Source organism: Artemia sp. Qi Xiang Cuo, chromosome 21 (genome assembly GCF_049724085.1).
Source record: "Artemia sp. Qi Xiang Cuo chromosome 21, ASM4972408v1, whole genome shotgun sequence".
In the NCBI taxonomy this organism is placed as follows: domain Eukaryota; kingdom Metazoa; phylum Arthropoda; class Branchiopoda; order Anostraca; family Artemiidae; genus Artemia; species Artemia sp. Qi Xiang Cuo.
Window position 1 is genome coordinate 38750930 of NC_142814.1, and position 21623 is coordinate 38772552.

General features: G+C 35.6%; 1 protein-coding gene across 1 annotated transcript in view; it reads left to right on the forward strand.

Annotated features, from left to right (window-relative positions):
• Positions 1 to 21623, forward strand: part of LOC148939519 (uncharacterized) — a 39791-nt gene that overhangs the window by 16862 nt on the left and 1306 nt on the right. The window lies entirely within an intron of this gene.

Consider the following 21623-nt stretch of genomic DNA (forward strand, 5'->3'; position numbering starts at 1 on the left):
CTAAGTCTAAATATTCGGCTCGCAGCGCCTTAGAGACAGAGAGCATTATGGCACTAACAAACTCTAGCATAGCCAAGGTGAACATAAAACTAAATTCGGTTGCTGCTGAAACCAACGCATTCGCTTTTGAAATAACTTCCGTATCGCACCGTATGCTACCAACTATTTCCTCAAGTACGGAAATAATTGCACAATACTAAGACATAAAAACTAAAATGCAATCGTGACGCTCCACCCATCTCGTTTTGCACAACTTCACAAGCTTTCTCACGGGACTATCAGGACGAACGACAGCAACCGCTTCTACAAACATATTCATTCTTTTTGGTGAAGATGATAAAAATGATAAAATCTGCTGTATAGTAGCAAAGGTTGACCTAACAAGTCCTACCCTACTAGTTTTACATAAAGCCAAATTTAAGCTGTGTGATGCACAGTGGGTGTAGATCACCTTCAGATATTTTTTCCTAATTTCTGCCTGTGCACCAGAATAACCGCCTGACAGGTTGCTGGTCCCATCAAATCCACCCCCCACAAATTTCTCCATTTTTAAGCCGATCGCAATGCATTGGCCGATGATTTGCTCTGCTACTGCAGAGCCGGTGAGATTTCCGCAAACAGAAAACCCGAGAAACCGCTCTTCAAGTAAAGCACGAGTTTCGTTGTAGTATATGACTACAATAACTAACTGTTTCTTATTGGAATTGTCTGTAGTCTCCTCAGCAGGGATTCAAAATGCTACTGAACTATTCACCTCACTCACAATGCTTGGAACAAAAATGGATGCGGTACAATCAATCAGTTCGTTTTGCATGACGGGAGATATATACTGCGCATTCTTTGCGCCATTTTCGAAGTGTTCTTTTAGACATTGCTCTCCACTCTCTACCATTAAACGCAAAACACCACGAAAAATGCCTTCATTTACGTTAGTTTCGTCGCATAGTTTACTCTCCTCTCTGTGTCCTCGCAGAGGTAACTCATGCCGCCCGCAAAAAAGGACCGCGCGCAGAATTGGTGTTAGAATTTCTCGATTTTCTTTTTATTTCAGCCTCTGCACTCGATATAGCAGACACAAAGCTCCTAGTTCGTTTTTCATAAACGGAGACAAAGCTTTCGGCGCTAATCATTGAATGAAGATGGTAACGACAGTTCTGATGCACTCGCATGTCTGAAAGGAAATCCCTGAGTCCTGTATATGGTTTCGAGACTAGAGAACCTTGAACCTGACGGCTACCCTTCCCAACAGCTTGACAAGTGAATAAAATACATTTTGGACAAAAGACACCCATGCACGTTGGAATGAAGACCAACAATTCAGGGAAAGTTTGTAACCAAGAGTACTGAAAGGATCGAACTTTCGTTTTTCCCTTTTCAATAAATGCTTTCGAATGAAATGGAAAATTCTGGTTCGGCTTGAAGTGACTAGTTAAAAGATTGTATTTTTCTTTGTCTGAAAGCTTTTTGAGTTGATCTGGTTTTCCGGCATACAAGCCGATATCGAACTTTGAAAGAACACGGGACGAGTCTACAGAATCCTGTTCAGTTGGCTGGTGAAATTCGGTCATGTATGAGCCCTTCGAGCAAGAAGCATCCACACCACTCATAACATAGTCAATACTACTAGAAGCAGAGGCACTACTGTCATCGCCAAAATCCAAGTCTAAAATTAAAAAGACGAAATGAAGTCACGAAAAGAAATAAGCAAAAAGTAAAAAAAAAACAGAATAAAAGAGTGTGAATTACAAATTATTAGATAAATCATAATTAATCATAGTTCTATTAAATATCTTGGTCTTTAATGGACGGGAAGTAAAAAACACAGAGATAGCAATTCAGCTTTAGATCCAAAGCTTCTTGGAAAAACATACAAAAAGGGTGCAAAGATTAGTTGCTTATTTTTGGCAAACCCTATATTTTCTTAAAGCAGGACTGAAAATATTATCTATATTTTTAAGTTAGATTTTCATTTTCTACATTATGATATTCTTTAAACCAAACGCGTGAATTATTGTGCTAGTACGAGTTTCTGAGTTTTGGGTTCAAAATTTTTTACGCGTGACACAAGACCCAGGTCATGTGTCACACATGACCCAGGTCATAAAATTCCGATTTTTCTTCAAAAAAAAAATCCGAAATTTCAAAAAAAAATCCCGGAACACGGTTTTTAAGTTATACAACATAGGGCTGCGCGGTGATGACGTAAAAAGCAAGGTGCGAAATACAAAGTACCATGAAACGTGGTTTCAGGTTGTAACTAACAATTGATTGTCAATATTCCTAGTATTATTTCGACGTTAAAACGTTTTGGTGGATTAGTAGGATCTACGACAAATATTTTAGGCCAAAACAATTCGCCTAAGTTCCGAAAAAACGTGTCTACGCATCCACGTTATATCGTTATTTGAATTTCCCGCCCAAGAATTGACGTCACGCTTCGCAGCCCTATTCAATATGGCTTGACCAGCGGTAAAAGTTGCCTTTTATCACGTCTTCACATAATCACACGTCCCTTTCCCTTTTATCGCACCTGCTTTTCTGTTTAGTGGCTGTGCCAAGACGCACCCTTGGATCTCGGATTCTTAATTGTACTAAAAAAAATGGAATCTGCTGCTTTGACACGAAATAATCCGGAAGAAACATAGATCCCTTTTTCCCGAATGTACTTAGAATCCAACTTTCTTGGTATTAAACCCAGGCCTTTGGGTATTTGAAGAAAAAACTGTAAAGCAACAGTCAGAAAAACTGTTACTACCGAGTTATTAGTAAAAAACGCTAAGTAAAGCAACCAACTAAAAAAATAACTAGTTTCTCAGATATTTATTGTCCGATTTCACACCGACCTCAGTATCCGTTTATGGCGACTCACGTAGTTCTACTCATCAGCCTTGGACCATCACCCGTTTTAACCAGTCCCTGCTCAGCTTCTCAGAGCTTTTCCTCAGAAGCCCCAACACTGTGGCTTTTTTTTATTGATGTTATGGAGCCATCAGAATTCTTGACAAGACAAAACCTAGAATTCTTCATGTTCGTCACAGGCTCACTAACCCAATTTTTCTCAACTTAGTGTTTCACTCAGTGAGCAATCACTGGCAAATCTTCAAAGATGCCGTCACTTTCCGAGCCCGATTCAGTGTCAGTCGCGGAAGCCTTTTCCTGCTTATCGGACAGAGTATTTTCCTCTGAGTCACTGTCGTGAAGTACAGAAAGACGAACATTCGGTACTTGGTGACCGAAAGCAGAAAGTACGTCGTCGGGTATCAAGGCTTTCATTATTCGCTGGCTTTCAATGCGAGCTCGCCCTAGCTCGAGCTTGATTTCATCGTTCCCGGACAAAGAAAAATTGGAACTGACAGACACAACACCAATGGATCTGACTCGCTTGGCCTTGGGCAAGGACAACTGTTCATTAGAATATTGAGCTTCAAAATCCGTTATACTTTCATATCGACGAATTCGATGTAGAAGTTGGAGGAACGAAAAGTTTATTACAGTACTGTAAGTGTTTGAGACCGCATCTTCCTAAAAAAATCTTCACACGATTGGCTATTCATGTCGGAGAGTTTGAAAAGACGTTCGAGCCCAAGCCGTTTGAATCGACGAATTAGAAACACTAGGGAATGCATATTTATCTCTAGGCAATGGTAAAGGTTTGTGGTAATAAAATTCTCGTTCAAAGCATAATGTTCACTTTTTAGGACCCAGGATCTCCAATGTCGAACGCAGTAAACAACACGACCAAGTAAAGATAACCTCTCAAGAGGAGAAAGTTTGCCGTCGTAAAAAATGTGCCGTACGCTTTCCATAAGCCAAAGATAAAACTGTGTTCCTTCGCTTCCAGTAACACGCTGTTTCAGGTGTGCCGGAGGCACGAAGGAAGGGACACCTGCGACGGTCAGTTATTAGCCCCTCGGTTGGAGCATCATGTAGTGTGACCTTAACAGTAAAGTACCAAGAAAATGCTCTCTACCCGACTGTTCCAAGGCTTCAAAGATTGCCCTTGAATCGTTAAATTACTCATTTTATTACTTATCTCGCTGTTCCTGGAAAAACATCAATTTTGGCAATTAAATCATAATCGGAACATTTTTTCTCCCGATTTTACTAATGGTCGCAAAAACTCGTTTTCCTCGTAAAACTCGTAAAAACTTAAAACAATTAATTTTTGTTAATTAAATTATTTGCGTACATGACTTGTTTGGTAGGTCAAAGTTTGCCCACCCCCATCAAAAGTATTGAATTTTAGAGACACGGCTAAAAATTCTGGAACGGCTCTAAATGATCAATTCACACGGTGAAATTAGTAGAAAGGCCTCAGAAGGTCCCATTGCTCACCCCTGCTGCCACCTACAACTTTTTTACATAATTTATTCAAGGATTATTGATCGAGTCTAATGGGGTCAATGACCTCTTTTTCCAAGGTCGATTTGTTGTTGTTGTTTTGGCCAAGTGCACGCTCGAGGCAAATGTCAAGGTGTCCAGAAATAGGAAACAGTTAGATCACACGTGACAGGTGATGTCAAGGTTTATTGATTGTCACGAAAGGGGAATTAATTTTTTATTTCTAAGGAGAATTTTTGATTCAAGGAAGGGGAATGAATTTGTTGTTTCTAAGGGGAATTATAAAATCACGAAAGGGTAATTAATTTGTTGTTTCTAAGGGGAATTATTGATTCAAGAAAGGGGAATTAATGTGCTGCTTCTATGGGTAAGGTGGGGTATAGAGACTTTGATTATATAATCGAAGAGTGATAAGTCCCGAGAATTTGTTTGAATTAGTAGTATAAGCCTATCAGTAGCTCGTGACGGGAATCCATTTAATTGCTTATAATGACGTAATTGACTAGTAAAATTGGATTTCTGAGAAAATGATTACATAATCGGTAGAACCCTATCAGGAGTTCATGACGGGAATCCATTTATGAGCATAGATTGACGTAATCAACTTGAACAATTGTATTTCGGAGAACTTTATAACCTAACCGATAGAACCCTACCAGACGGACATGACGGGGATCCATTTATGGAGATAAACTTACTTAACTGACTCAGATAGTAATATTGTTGAGAAATCGACTTCATAATTAATTGAACCCTATCAAGAGGTCCTGACGGGAATCCGTATATGAGCATAGAATGGCTTAATGAACTAAACAGTTTTTTGGATACCTCAACACCAAGAATTAGATTTCAATGACCATTTCTGAGCAAGTTCTGTTCTTAATGTCCCTCCTAAGCCCATGTTCCAACATGGAGTACTTACCTTTTGCACCCCCAACTATATCTTAAAGTTTTTTTGATAACTCAACCCCAAGACCTACTGAATACCATTTTCAGAAAGACCATTTCAGAGCAAGTTACTTTCTTAATGTTCCCTCCTAAACCCATTTTCCAACTTGAAGTGCTTATGTTTTTCATCCACAACTATACTTTACATCTTTTTGGATACCTCAACAAAAAGAAATACTTTTCAAGACAATTGCAGAGCATGTTACTTTCTAATCGTCCCTCCTAAGACCATTTCCACTCAAATTACTTATCTCTTTAATCCAAAACTATACTTTACAGCTTTTATGATACCTCAACACCAAGAAATACTTTTCAAAGACCATTTCAGAGCAAGTTATTTTCTTAATGACCCTCCTAAAGCCATTTTCCAACTTGAAGTACTTATCTCTTTCACCCACAACTATACTGTACAGCTTTTTGGATACATCAACACCAAGATATACTTTTCAAAGACCATTTCAGATCAAATTACGTTCTCAATGTCGAACATAAGACCATATTACAAATGTAATTACTTATCTTTTTCATCCACAACTATTACTTTACCGCTTTTCGGATACATCAACACCAAGAAATAATCTTCAAAGACCATTTAAGAGCAAGTTACTTTCTTAATGTCCCTCATAAACACATTTTCCAGCTTGGAGTACATATCTTTTTCACCCTCAAATATACTTTATAACTTTTTGAATACCTCATCACCAAGAAATACTTTTCAATGTCCATTTAAGAGCAAGTTACTTTCTTAATGTCCCTCCTAAGCCAATTTTCCAACTTGAAGTACTTATCTTTTTCACCCACAACTATACTTTACAGCTTTTTGGATACCTCAACACCAAGAAATACTTTTCAAAGACCATTTCAAAGCCACTTACTTTCTTAATGTACCTCCTCAACACATTTTCAAACTTGAAGTACTTATCTTATTTACCCAGAACTATACTTTACAGATTTTTGGATCTCTAAACACCAGGAAATATTCTTTAAATACCAGTTAAGAGCACATTACTATGTATCTGCCCCTTCTAAACCCATTTTCGAACTTGAAATACTTATCTTTTTCACCCACAACTTAACTTTACAGCTTTTTGGATACCTCAACACCAATAAATACTTTTCAAAGACCATTTCAGAGCAAGTTACTTTCTTATTGTCCCTCCTAAACCCATTTCCAAATTGAAGTACTTATCTTATTCACCCCACAACCATACTTTTCAGCTTTTTGGATACCTCAACACCAAGAAATACTTTTCAAAGACCATTTCAGAGCAAGTTAATTTCTTAATGTCCCTCCTAAACCCATTTTCCAACTTGAAGGCCTTATCTTTTTAACACACAACTATACGTTACATCTTTTTGGATACCTCAACACCAAGAAATACTTTTCAAAGACCATTTCAGAGGAAGTTACTTTCTTAACGTCCCTCCTAAACCCATTTCCAACTTGAAGTACTTATCTTTTTCACCCACAACTATACTTTACAGCTTTTAGGACACCTCAAAACCAATAGAAACTTTTCAAAGACCATTTCAGATCAATTTATTTTATGAATGTCACTCCAAAAGCATTTTTCGAGCTTTAAGTTCTAAAGTTTTTCACCTAAAACTCTATTTTACAGATTTTCGAATACCTCAACACCAAGAAATACTTTTCGAGGACCATTTCAGATCAAGTTAATTTCTTAATGACCCTCCTATGCCCATTTTCCCACTTGAAGTACTTATCTTTTTCACCCACAACTATACTTTACAGCTTTTTGGATACCTCAACACCAAGAAATACTTTTCAAAGACCATTTCAGAGCAAGTTACTTTCTTAATGTCCCTCCTAAACCCATTTTCCAACTTGAAGTACATATCATTTTCACCCACAACCATACTTTACAGCTTTTTGGATACTTCAACACCAAGAAATACTTTTCAAAGACCATTTGAGAGCAAGTTACTTTCTTAATGTCCCTCATAAACCCATTTTCTAACTTGAAGTACATATCTCTTTCCCCCACAACTTTACTTTACAGCTTTTTGGATACCTCAACACCAAGAAATACATATCAAAGTCCATTTCAGAGCACGTCCACTTCTTACTATTCCACCTAAGCCAATTTTCCAGCTTGAAGTACTTTTCTTGTTCCCCCACAATTATACTTTACAGCTTTTTGGATACCTCAACACCAAGAAACACTTTCCAAAGACCATTTCAGAGCAAGTTACTTTCTTAATGTCCCTCCTAAACCCATTTTCCAACCTTAAGTACTTATCTTTTTCGTCTCACTATTCCTGGATACCTCAACACCAAGAAATACTTTTCAAAGACCATTTCAGAGCAAGTTACTTTCTTAATGTCCCTCCTAAACCCATTTCCAACTTGAAGTGCTTATCTTTTTCACCCACAACTATACTTTACAGCTTTTTGGATACCTCATCACCAAGAAACACTTTTCAATGAGCATTTCGGATCAGTTTTCTTTCTTAATGTTCCCTTCTACGTTAATTTTCTCACATGGAATACATAGGTTTTTCACCCACAGAAATACTTTACTAATTTTTGTATAAATCAACTCCCTGAAATACTTTTCAAAGGCCATTTCAGAGAATGTTAAGATCTTAATGTCCCTCCTAAACCCATTTTCCAACTTGAAGTACTTATCTTTTTCACCCACAACTATACTTTACAGCTTTTTGGATACCTCAACACCAAGAAATACTTTTGAAAGACCATTTCAGAGCAAGTTACTTTCTTAATGAACATCCTAAACCCGTTTTCCAACTTGAAGTACTTATCTTTTTCACCCACAACTATACTTTAAAGCTTTTTTGATGCCTCAACACCAATAAATACTTTTCAAAGACCATTTCAGAGCAAGTTACTTTCTTAATGTCCCTCCTAAACTCATTTTCCAACTTGAAGTACTTATCCTTTTCACCCACTACTATACTTTAAAGCTTTTTGGATACATCAACACCAAGAAATACTTAGGTTAGGCTAGATTAAATTAGGTTAGATTAGGTTAGGTTAATCTAGGTTAGGTTATCCTACGTAAGATCTATTTTGGTTAGGTTAGGTGAAAGACAGGCAAACCGTTATGTGAATGGTTAGGTTAGGATAGACTAGATTAAGTTAGGTTAGGTTAAGTTAGGTTAGGCTAGGTTAGCCTACCTACGCGCGTGTACGTAGGCTAACCTAGCCTAACTTAACCTAACCTAACTTAGTTAGGTTAGTCTATCCTAACCTAACCATTCACCTAACGTTTTGCCTGTCTTTCACCTAACCTAACCTAAGTGAAGCGTACGTAGGATAACTTAACCTAACATAATCTAACCTAATTTTAATCTAGCCTAACCTATGTATTTCATGATTTCGATGTATCCAAAAAACTGTAATGTATAGTTGTGCGTGAAAAGGATAAGTACATCCATGATGGAAAATGAGTTTAGGAGGGAAATTAAGAACATAACTTGCTCTGAAACGGTCTTTTAAAAGTGTTTCTTGGTGATTAGGTATCCAAAAAGCTGTAAAGTAATGTTGTGGGGGAAAGAGATATGTACTTCAAGTTAGAAAATGGGTTTATGAGGGACATTAAGAAAGTAACTTGCTCTCAAATGGTCTTTGAAAAGTATTTCTTGGTGTTGAAGTATCCAAAAAGCTGTAAAGTATAGTTGTGGGTGAAAAAGATAAGTACTTCATGTTAGAAAATGGGTTTATGAGTGATATTGAGAAATTAACTTGATCTCAATTTGCCATTTTAAAGTATTTCTTTGTGTTGAGATATCCAACAATCTCTAATGTATAGTTTTGGGTGAAAAAGATAAGTACTTCAAGTTGGAAATGGGTTTAGGAGGGACATTAAGAAAGTAACTTGCTCTGAAATGGTCTTTGAAAAGTGTTTCTTGGTGATGAGGTGTCCAAAAAGCTGTAAAGTATAGTTGTGGGTGAAAAAGATAAGTACTTCAAGTTGGAAAATGGGTTTAGGAGGGACATTAAGAAAGTAACTTGCTCTGAAATGGTCTTTGAAAAGTATTTCTTGGTGTTGAGGTATCCAAAAAGCTGTAAAGTATAGTTGTGGGTGAAAAGGATAAGTACTTCAAGTTGGAAAATGGGTTTAGGAGGGACATTAAGAAAGTAACTTGCTCTGAAATGGTCTTTGAAAAGTATTTCTTGGTGTTGAGGTATCCAAAAAAGCTGTAAAGTATAGTTGTGGGTGAAAAAGATAAGTACTTCAAGTTGTTAATGGGTTTAGGAGGGACATTAAGAAAGTAACTTGCTCTGAAATGGTCTTTGAAAAGTATTTCTTGGTGTTGAGGTATCCAAAAAGCTGTAAGTATAGTTGAGGGTGAAAAAGATAAGTACTTAAAGTTGGAAAATGGGTTTAGGAGGAAAATTAAGAAATTAAATTGCTCTGAAATTGTCTTTGAAAATTAGTTCTTGGTGTTGATATGTCCTAAAAGTTATAATGTATCGTTGTGGATGACAGATATAAGTAATTCGAGTGGAAATGGGTTTCGGAGGAGCGATAAGAAAGTAAGGTTCTCTGAAAGGATATTTTAAAAGTATTTGTTTTTTTCGAGTTATCAAAAACGCTGTACAGTTTACTTTTGGATGAAAAACATAAGTACTTCAAGTTGGAAAATGGGTTTAAGAGGGAACATCAAGAAAGTGATTTCCTCAGAAATGGTGTATGAAACATTTTGGTTGGTGTTTAGGCATCCAAAAAAGCTGTAAAGTATATTGGTGGGTGAAATAGATATGCAGTACAAGTTCGAAAAGGGGCTCAGAAATGAAATAGAGAAAGTAACTGGCTCTGAAAGTGTCTTTGAAATGTAATTCTTGGTGTCGAGGTAACCAAAAAACTGTATAGGTGATTACGTCATTCTATGCCCATAAACGGAGTCCCGTCAGGACGTCCTGATAGGGTTCTACCGATTATGTAATCAATTTCTCAGAAACCCAATTGTCTTAGTCGATTACGTCATTCTATGTCCATAAATGGATTCCCGTCATGACCTTCTGATAGGATTCTACCGATTATGTAATCAATTTCTCAGAAATCCATTTGTCCTAGTTGATTACGTCATTCTATGCTCATAAATGGATTCCCGTCATGACCTTCTGATAGGGTTTTACCGATTATGTAATCAATTTCTCAGAAATCCATTTGCTTTAGTTGATTACGTCATTTTAAGCTCATAAATGGATTCCCATCACGAGCTCCTGATAGGGTTCTACCGATTATGTAATCAATTTCTCGGGAATTCTCTCCCTTCGATTACGCAGTCAATATATCTCTACCCCACCTTCCCCATAGAAGCAGCAAATTAATTCCCGTTTCTTGAATCAATAATTCCCCTTAGAAACAACAAATCAATTCCCCTATCGTGAATCAATAATTCCCCTTAGAAACAACAAATTAATTCCCCTTTCTTGAATCAATAATTATCCTTAGAAACAACAAATTAATTCCCCAGTCGTGATAATCAATCAACCTTGACATCAGCTGTCATGTGTGATCTAACTGTTTCCTATTCCTGGACACATTACCATTCGCCTCGAGCGTGCACTTGGCCAAAACAACAACAACAAATCGACCTTGGAAAAAGAGGTCATTGACCCCATTAGACTCGATCAATAATCCTTGAATAAATTATGTAAAAAAGTTGTAGGTGGCAGCAGGGGTGAGCAATGGGACCTTCTGAGGCCTTTCTACTGAAATTACCGTTTTTGCGGGATTCTACTTTTTGTTTCTGGAAATACGGGAATATGAAGGTATTCCAACATTAACCATTCTCATAGTTACCCAAGAAATAGAATATAAAATGAATGAACTATTAATAATCCCATTTTTGGCTCTAGAAAAAGATTAATTTTAAAAAAGTTTGATCCCACCCAAATAATTATCATTTTTACTGTTTCCTTTAATTGATCATAGCTAAGAAAAATTCTTACGAGAAGATTTCCAAATTTAGATTTGGTCGTCTTCAATCTAAATTGGGAATTGCATTTAATTACAAGTGACACATGCATGATTCAAAATCCACTAATTATACACTATTGTAAGAATATTAGTAAACTTCTCACTTTCATTGCTGTTTATTGCAATTCTTAGAATATGATATTTGCTGGGCTAATACTTTGTCAATTTCGTTCGTTACTCAAAATTGACCGTCACTCTTAAAATATTTTTGTAATCAAGACATATACCACCGGTTTAATGGAAAATAGCCTTTTAGTCTGATTAAATAAAAAAAAACAAGTTTTTTTTAACTGGAAGTAAGGAGCGAAATTAAAACTTAAAACGAACAGAAATTATTCTGTATATGAAAGGGGCTGTCCCCTCCTCAACGCCTTGCTCTTTACGCTAAGGTTTTCAATTGTTTAAAAAAAAATATAGTTGTGAGAAAGTCAAACTTTAGCGTAAAGAGCGAGGCGTTGAGGAGGGGACAGTCCCTTTCATATACGGAATAATTTCTGTTTAAGTTTTAATGTCGCTCCTTACTTTCAGTTAAAAAAACTTGCTTTTTTTATTTAATTTTTGAACGTTTTTGAATAAATGCAGGTTTCGATCTTGGTTCACCGTACATGAATAATTAAAACACAATTTTCATATTAATTTACTTTTATTTGGTTAAATGGCTTTCTCGAAACTTGTTTAATTTTATTTACGAACGTTTTTATTAGTAATAAATATACGTAACTTACGAATTAACTTACGTAACGAACTTCTATATTCATATATTTTTAATAGGTATATTAGGGGGTTCGCCCCCCAGTCAATACCTTGCTCTTTAAGCGAAAGTTCGAATTTTGTTCCAATTGTTTAAAAATGACCGCTTAATTACAAAGGCCGTTAATTAGAATAAATAGCTCTTATGAAAGTACTAAGAAATCTTTGGCTTAAAGAGCGAGGTATTGACTAGGGGGTGAACCCAATCATATATGTAATATTTACTGTTTGTTTAAAGTTTTGATGTTGCTGCTGTTGCAGTTGAAAAGCTTGTTTTTTTATATTTAATTTCTTATCTTTTTTTAAATAATGCTGGGAAGTCCGGCGTCCCCTTCATAGAAATGTCCCTTCCCCCACGAAAACTTCCTTCATTGAAAGTTCCTCCCAAATAACCTCCGAATCACCACCCCCCACTACCAGGAGAAATCTCCCCAGAAAACGTCTGTATACTTCCCAATAACCAATACTATATGTTAACATTGGGTAAAGTTCATAACTTTCAGCCCTCCCTCCGGGAACTTCAGGGGAGTAATTCATCCTAAAAGACATACTTATAAAACTTTTGAGTATTTTGAACAAAATGGATATCTCAAAATTCTGATCGGGTGACTTTGGGAAAAAAATGAGCGTGGGAGGGGGCTTAGTTGCCCTCCATTTTTTTTGTCACTTAAAAAGGGCACTAGAACTTTTAATTTTCATTCTAATGAGCCCTCCAATGATATTCTAGGACCACTGGGTCGATAAGATCACCCCTGGGGAAAAAAACAACAAAACAAATAAACACGCACCCGTGATCTTTCTTCTGGCAAAAAATGCAAAATTCCACATTTTTGCAGATAGGAGCTTGAAACCTCTACAGTAGGGTTCTCTGATACGCGGAATATGATGGTGTGATTTTCATTAAGGTTTTATAACTTTTAGGGGGTCTCCCCCTTTTTTCGAAAATCAGCCAATTTTTTTCAGGCGTGTAACTTTTGATGGGTAGGATTAAACTTGATGAAACTTGTATATTTGAAATCAGAATTATAATCTTATTTTTTTAATGTATCTATTTGTATCAAAATACCGTTTTCTAGAGTTTCAGTTACCATTGAGCCGGGTCGCTCCTTACTTACAGTTCGTTACCACGAACTGTTTGATTTCTTATCGCTATTCCTTCATCGCAGAGAAGCTAGTGCTTATAGCTCCGAGGGTTAAATAGTGAGAAAAATTTCTTGACATCTTGTTTGATTACAGGAGGCGATTGCACGTTTGATGATAAAGTTTTCTAACCACTATATAAGCTTGCCGGAAGAATGGATAGCCATTTAACAAGAAATGAAAATAGGAATGGGTGTTGCAAATAACTTAAAAGCGTGAATATTTCGGAATTTACTATATTGGCATTTAAAAAAGAACAAGAAAATAAATTTTGGGGGGGAAGGGCGGGCCCCTCTGGCCCCCTGGATACGCTACAGGTTCCAGGGGCCTTTGGTCCCAACTCCCTTCTGATATCTCAAAATCTACACAATTTTCTGTCATTTAACTATTTTCACCATAATTCACCAATGTTCTGAGCTTTCCTCAAATATATGTGCATCAGGTGAGAAGCTGTCACCACTGGTAGTCTTCCTTGGAAAAATCTACCTGTTAAAGACCATCCAGATGCATGTTGCTTAGCTACCAAGAAAGGATTGATAATAGTAGACCTCTTCTATAACTGGTTTAGAGATGTTTTTCTGCCTCAAGTGAAAGAAAAAACACTTCTTATTCTTGACAGCCATGGTTTCCATTTATTCTTGGCCCTTGTGTAGCTTGCTACAGAAAATAGTGTTACCATCCTCTAGTTGCCTATCCATGCATCATGCATCCCTTGATGCTGACCATCAAGAGGCTTTACAGCCTCTTGACAGGGTTATTTCCAAAGGGCTGAAAGCATCCTGTGAGCAAAGGATTATGAACTGGCATCAAGCACACCCAGGTCACATCTTACCACAACACGGACTTGTGAAAATCTTATGTCAGATCTGGGAGACTTATCTTACCCCTTCACTGATTCAAAAATAATTTCAAGCGACAGGAATTTATGATTCTGCTGTTCCAAAGTGTGATCCAGCCAACTCAGAATTCAACAAAAGTGACAACTACAGTGAATATTGCAATTGATCAGATTACCATTTCAGTGTTGGGTAGTCCAAAAAAAAATCAAACACATGGAAATCATTTGGAGAATTTCTCTTAGACTCAGCAAGTTGCCCTTCTCTTGATGCCTCAGTACATAGAAAATCTGGTAGGCAGAAAGTTGCTTGGGAAGCTGAAGTCATCACATCTGTAAAGGCTTTGAGAGTGCTTGAACAAATAGAGAAACAGAAAAAAAAGCTTGAGAACAGAAAGTAGAAAGTAAAAAAGAACATGCTCAAGCCAAAACTGAAAAATAAAACGACAGATGGTTCCTCAAATGGACATGTGTTATACTATTGGAAGTGAGCATGAAGAAGAGGAAGAAAAGAAGCTAAATGAAAACTAAGGTGCTTGATTTTCCTGATGAAAAACATTGTTTATATAAAATATCTTTGCTACCTGAGCCTAGCTGATTCTTTGGCCAGTCATATGAATAGTCAGCTAGGGACCAAAATTCATATGACTAGGGTCTGCAAGTGACCAAAAGTTTGCTTTCTCAACTCCCTCTGATACTTATTGAAATTACTTTTTTTTAAATAAAAATTACTTCATTTCAATTAAAAAAAAACAACTTTTTTCTGATACTAATTGAAAATACAGTTTTTTCCCCATTATTTGAAGTTTGGTGTGCATTTTTCATATGTACAATAAAAATTGAAAAACGCCAATCTCAGAGAATTCTCCTCTGTACAGGGTAAAACCAACACTGTTAGAGTTACCCCATGGTAAGCAGAAAACTGATTTCCTGGTGTGACATATACAAACTATTAACAAGAGTTTTTGGCTTGTATAGTTTTTCTTTACATTGAGGGAATATCTATCATGTCTCAATATGAAATAATTTTTATCTCTGCATACATAGGATTTACCTGGGGGGTGTTGAATTTACCCCAGACTTGGAATAAGTTCAACCGTCTTAAGATGGGTTACTTTGGTTCAGTAACTCATGGAAACAACATACAAACTTTCTAGGTTGTGAAGAATATTACTAGCATGACCAAGAGCAACATCAAATGGTTTTTATTGTGAGAGTAATTCCAAAGCCATTTTTAGGGTAAATTAAGCTGAAAAAAACTCAAATAAGGATCAGACTTACCCCAGTTCACCCTAGTCCTAATAATATATTGTTCCACTCATTGAATTTAGTGATATATTATAAGTTCTGTGTTGAAACTTGTTTTCTGTACTCTCTACTTGATGAAATATAGTTTTGCGTGAGTGAGAACAAACAAAATTAAAAAGTAAATTTTATTTGATATAATTTTAGAAAGTAGATAATGGAAGGAACCATAATATTCATATTAAATAGAACAATGCTACATATTCAGACAAAACTTCAACATTCAGACAAAAGTTACCCTTCATCATAGCCTATTTAGATTCAATTATTCTGCTTTGCAACACTTGCCTTTGATTGAATGTATCCTTGATGGAATTTGTCTAGGCTATGATTTACCTCAAATTGCAATTGCCAGCAAGGTAATGAAAGTGATGATCAATACTTGATGATTTGATACTTTTTTCTAACCTTAAGATTCCATGTCTTAAGTTGGGCAGCATATTTAAGTTCAGGCTCAAGCTTAAAGGGTGTGTCCATGATTAGGCCCCTATTCATGCATTTAAAATTATTTGTATTCTGTATTGTTAAAATTCTCAGTCACAAAATATTCAAATACTGTTAAAAGAATAGTAACATTAGGTTTCTCATTCAACCCTTTTTCCGATTATGACAATTGCTACTGTTACATTGGCATCCCATTCCCCTTCCCTAATCCTAGATTTCTGGTGGAGAAGCCTAGAAACTTGACTCTTAAGGGAAAACCATGACATGATTTACCTGATGACGTCTAACCTTGGGGAAATTTACCTTGATTGCTGGATATTGCAATTTAAAGTAATAACTGAAACTCGGTGAATCTAGTATTGTTGTATTTTAGAATTATATTAATAAAAATAAAGCCAACCTTGCCCCATGTAATTCAAGTGAAGGCAAAACATGACTATGAGAAGGCAAGAATGTTCAACTGAATGTTTTCTTCATGTTTTGTTGATTTGAAACAGGCAATTCTATTAGATCTATTTTGCCTAATAAGGATATTTTCAGTTAAGTGCTGAATCTCAATAATCTTTTTGAGTTCTTAGCCTTCTCAGTATCTGAAGTGTGTAATATTTTGAGAAATCTTGGATATTGATAGGTTTTCTAATGTAATATTAAACAATATTTCTGCTAAACAGTGTGATCCCCTCTATCATATCATTGATTTGTCTTTCATATCATTAATTAATCATTTGTCTTTCAATGAATCTATCATATCATTAAAGGCAATTTAAAAAAAAGTGTCCAGATTAGATTTTAATAATTGTTGGCCAATTTTAGTTATATTAATATTTAGTTGGGTTCTAGGAAGCTAATTGCAGTGCACATTCAGAGGAATTTTGATGATCATAAGCTTTGAAGCCTAGCTCAACATGTTTTGTTGTTGGTGGTGTTTACAGTATAGGTTGTGTAATACTGAGCTCTTGGGGGTTGTCTCAAATGTTCAGTGTTTCCCTTATGAGGGTGTTCCTTTTGATTGTGTAAAAATTGATTTTCCTAAGGCATTTGAAAAAGTACCTAATTCCCAAGTGCTTCCAAAATGTATGTTTTTTTATGATATATGTCCCAGGACTTGGTAATTTGTAGTTTGAGGAAATCTCTCCCAGTTGATGTTTTGAGTGGGGTTCCTCAGTTGCTGAGGGCTGATACGATTTTGTATTTATATTAATGACTTGCCTTCTTCAATTGAAAATTGTACTATAGAATGTTTTCTAATGTCAAAAAGAAAATGTAAAAATCTAAGTTTAAAATGTCTAGTCAAATCATGTCAAAATGTCAAGTTTCACTTGCCTCTGCCCAATGTTTGTCATTAAATTATTTTGCAAAAAAATTAATTCCCTTACTAAATAGTAAGACCAGAATTCTGTAATTGCAAAATACTTAAAGAAGGATAATTGACTTGTGAAAATTTTCAAGCAATCTCCCAAGCTGGTCATGAGCAAGAGGTTTCATCAAATAAGAAGTCTTCACTGAACATGTAAGCATACAAACATAATTCATCCAATAGTCTAAGATAATATGGAACTAAGAGAATAGTATATTTATAAAAAAAAAACATCAGGGCCCATATTACAGCATGCTAGATTCGAAATCCTTTGTCCGTGAGGACAAAGGTTGCTGGTAATTTGGTTGTTGCTGGGTTGTAGTTTGCTGCGTGTTGCTTGTTGCGTAGTGTTGCTGGTAATTTGGTTGGAATGGGGTTCAGTGGTGTGACTCTGTATGCTCAGCCAGAGTCAACCCAGCTCTAAATGGGTACCTGATGAAATCTGGGGAAGGGGAACAGGAAGGATGTACGAAAGCACCAGATGACTGGCCCATTGCACTTCCTTGGTTAAGGGCTATGAAACAGAGATCCCCACTGTTGGTAGGGACTATAAAGTCCAGTGCTGTATTCTCTGATTTTTTAACATATTACTATACATTGGTAAATAATATACAAGCATATAAATACAATCAGTGCTGGCATAAATGTATCTTCAAAGATGTAGAGATATGTAGAGGATGTAGAGATATGTATTGATTCTTATTTAAAGTTTGATAAACATTTGTTTATAAAGTTGTGAGAAATGTTAGCCTTTTGTATCTGAAAAGATGCTTTCAGAACTTTAACATTTGTAGTTTCCCTTTTTTATAAATCCCTTGTTTGATCTCATTTAGGCTATAACTCCTTTATGAGATTTACAATTCTTAACAATATTACAGCTGAATATAAAGTTGAAAATTGCAGAGGAAGGACCACTGTATATAAATTTAGACAGTACAATCATTCCCTATTTCAACCATTAGACAAAGCCAGACCGAGATGTAAGTGCTCCAGATAAATTTTAACAAGTAGAAACATAAGTGACATTAGATTTTTTTCGCACATAGACAAGTCAGATTTTTCTTGAACACAAATCTTGGCTTCACCTTTGTAACACCAACTTTTAAAGAATCTAATTTTAAATTCATTAATTCCAACACATATATAAAATCGGTTATTAGTTTTTATTATTAGATGTTTTTAGAAATTACAAACAGTCTCGAGTTGGTTTCAAAGCTTTTTGGGAAAGTTTTTGCCAAAATATGTGTTCCATGGTAATATACACTGGACTGCTGATGGTAGATTAAATGGGAGGAGCTGTTTGTATGCACCAAGAATGTAGTAGCAAAAAATTATTGAATTTGATTGTACTGTCTAAATTTATATACAGTGGCGAGGACATAGAGATGGTTTGCAATCTTTCTAATCTTCCAAACTCTCAATAGATCTCCAGGCTTCAAATACTTCCCTTCAATTTTGTAGGAGGCATGCAAGTCTACCTAATGCTTATTGAATTGTTAAGGGGAGTAATGATGTATAGGCAGATTTTTATTTTAGACATTATCCAACAACACAACAACATCTACATAAAAAAAATTCTATTAAAAAAACTGAAAAAATAGGCAGGACTCAGAATAGCCTGCCTTCAGAGGTTGTAAAATTGCCAAACATGCTATATATATATTCAAATTATTAAGTAATGGCTGGTCAGCACACCTTTTTCATATACATCAGTTCAGAGCTGGAGTTAGATTTTTTCCCGGGGGGGGGGGGCAAATATAGACTTTGCAGTTCCCTGCTGCACCATCAATACTTTAGATATTACAATTTTTGCCAAAAATATTACAAGTTAAGATTGTGTTGCTGTCCAGGGTGCTTGCCCCCTAGATCCAACCCTGCATCAGTTTACTACCTGGCAGGTTGTCAAGTAGCTTAAGTTTGTGTACTGGTATGGTACTTTTTTTCATTGTTTTTTTTTTTTTTCCTCATTTCCTGTTTTAATTTTCTTTTGGATTGTTGGAGTAAGTGTTTTTCTTGTAAAAGACAGGCATTGCACCTACCATTATTTGTATTTATCAATTATTTGTATATATTATTTGTATTAATAAATAAAGCAAACCAATAGAATTTTCGAAGATTCATGTATAACCTTGGGCTAAGTAGGACCCCACTGGGGGTGGGGGCTTGGATGCGTTTGCCTGGATAGCTCTTATCATATTTGAAAAAAGGGATGACTAGAGAATCGAATGGTACTACTTTTCCAATTATATCTTGTAATTTGGAATAAAGATCTTGCAAAAGAGTAATTTCTCTCAGAAAGAGTAATAAGATAATGGACCTTCGGCTGGCCAGGTTAATATCTACTGGGTACTATCTATCAGTATTCTACATACCTAAGCATATTTTTTGCTAATTTAAATACAACATGTGATCTAATATTTATTTTCTCTTAATTCCAGAACCAGAGCCTATGAATGCAAAATTCATTAAATTTTATCTATCCTTCAAAAGTTATTAGCATCAAAGAATTTGCATAATTTTTAGGAAGGGGGAAGACATCTCCAAAAGTTTGATGACTCTTGATTAAATAAGCACTCGTCTACTAGCAACTCAATGTAGCACCTAGCTGCCTGAGGTCAACCCAGCTACGCACACTCCTCCTCTATCCCAATTCCCTTCAAAACCTCCTTCTTTATACCCTCCTAAGAAATTCTAATTTTCCTTAAATTCTTCCTTTGTGATATACTTTCTTTTTGGCCCTAGATGACTAGCTGAAAAGGACAATCTTTGGCAGTCTATCACCCTTTATTTGTAAAATTTGTCCTAGCCATCCCAACCTTTTTCTAATTATAGCACTAGAAAGCAAGATTGAGTCACATTTTTGTACAGCTTACTGTTTGAAATATGTTCAGTCAGACAGGTACCCAAAAAATCTGTAGACATTTTCTCTGGATAACTTCTAACAAATCCTCCATCTTTTGGATTGCCTAGGTTTTAGAATCATACTTGGTTACGGTTATCATTGTAGCTTCCAATATTCTAATCTTGGTTCACAGACTTATCTTCCTATTCTTCCAAACTTTTTCAACTGTGAAAAAAATAACGTTGTTCCTTGGCTATTCCACTTTTACCATCTTTGCTGCATCCATCATCTTTACTTCACCAAGTGAAAATATTCACTTGATGAACTTTCTTCTAGCCCAACATCACTCTTCGCCTTCACTTATTCCCAGTCTTTGCAAATCTTCAAATCTAACATGTCTTAAGCCTTATTGTGTAAGAAGGAGAGATTTCAAGTCTCTTTTACAAGGTTTTGGATTTTTTGTGAGAAAATGGGTTAAAAACACAATTCTTATTTGTTTGTTTGACAGTTTTTTTTTCCTGAATGACTAGATTCTACAAATTTCTATAGAGTATTGGGAAAGGACTTACTCTAACAGAAACTCAAGTTTGTATTTCTTCTTTAATTAAGAAAAGAGGTCGTACCACAAGAAACTGCCATTTTGTGCTGCACAATTGAAATTTTCTGAGATCGCCAATTGACTTAGAGCTATCAAAAGCTATTTACATAGCCTACCAATTACACGTCATGCCACAGAAAATTGCCATTTTGTACAGCAAATTTTTTTTTTGTATCAACTAGGGCCAAAATGCTATCGAGTGAAAATTCTGAAATACCAAATCAGTTTAAAACCATCAAGAAGCTATATACCTAGCCTTCAAGTTCCTGAGGCCATAGTGTCAGACAGTGAGGTATTCACATTTGTCCCTAGCATATGTACAATCTATACAAGATGGACAGCTAAAACTTATAAGCTGTTTCATTAATGTTATTCAATATTGTATAGCTCCTTATTGGTTTCTGGTAGGGTGGGGTGAGTGGATCTTTGTGGGGGGTAAGGTACTTGAAGCCCTGAAAAGGCAAAACATAAAAAAGAAGAATAGAGAAAAATATAAACCAATAAAAGTGGAAATAAAGTCATAGAATAAGCCAGACTTAAAACAAACAAATTAAGTCAAACTTAAAACAAGCAGAAATTATCACAAACAAAAGCTGGGATTACTGTCTTTTTAAACTACATAAAGGTTATGGTTTCATTTGTGCTTTACTAAAAGCTGTTTGTATTTTGTACAGTGTGTTTTATTTTTCATAACAGTAACAGCAAAAAGTAAATCCCAAGCTATTAAGGGCTTACAAATAAGTACTACCCTAACTTTAATTTTTTATTCCATCCTGCCTTCGCATTTATAACTGAGATGAAATAAAAATATGATTTCAGGTGAAACTTCTAATTAAGAAGTCAAATGCTGAGAAATTTCTTTCACATATTCTAATTAAAGTCAGAATATTTCAGCTTTTCTCTCTTTAAAAAAGAAGAGAAAAAACCTGTATTAAAGAGTAAGTGCATAGTAGAAAATAACATAAAAAGATAAAAAATGCTTTACAAAAAATATAATTGAAATATAAAAATGGAAAAAAATAAGAAGCTTATACGTGATAAACTACAGCTGTTGTTTGTAAATAACTACAAATAGAGAAGCAGAGTACTTG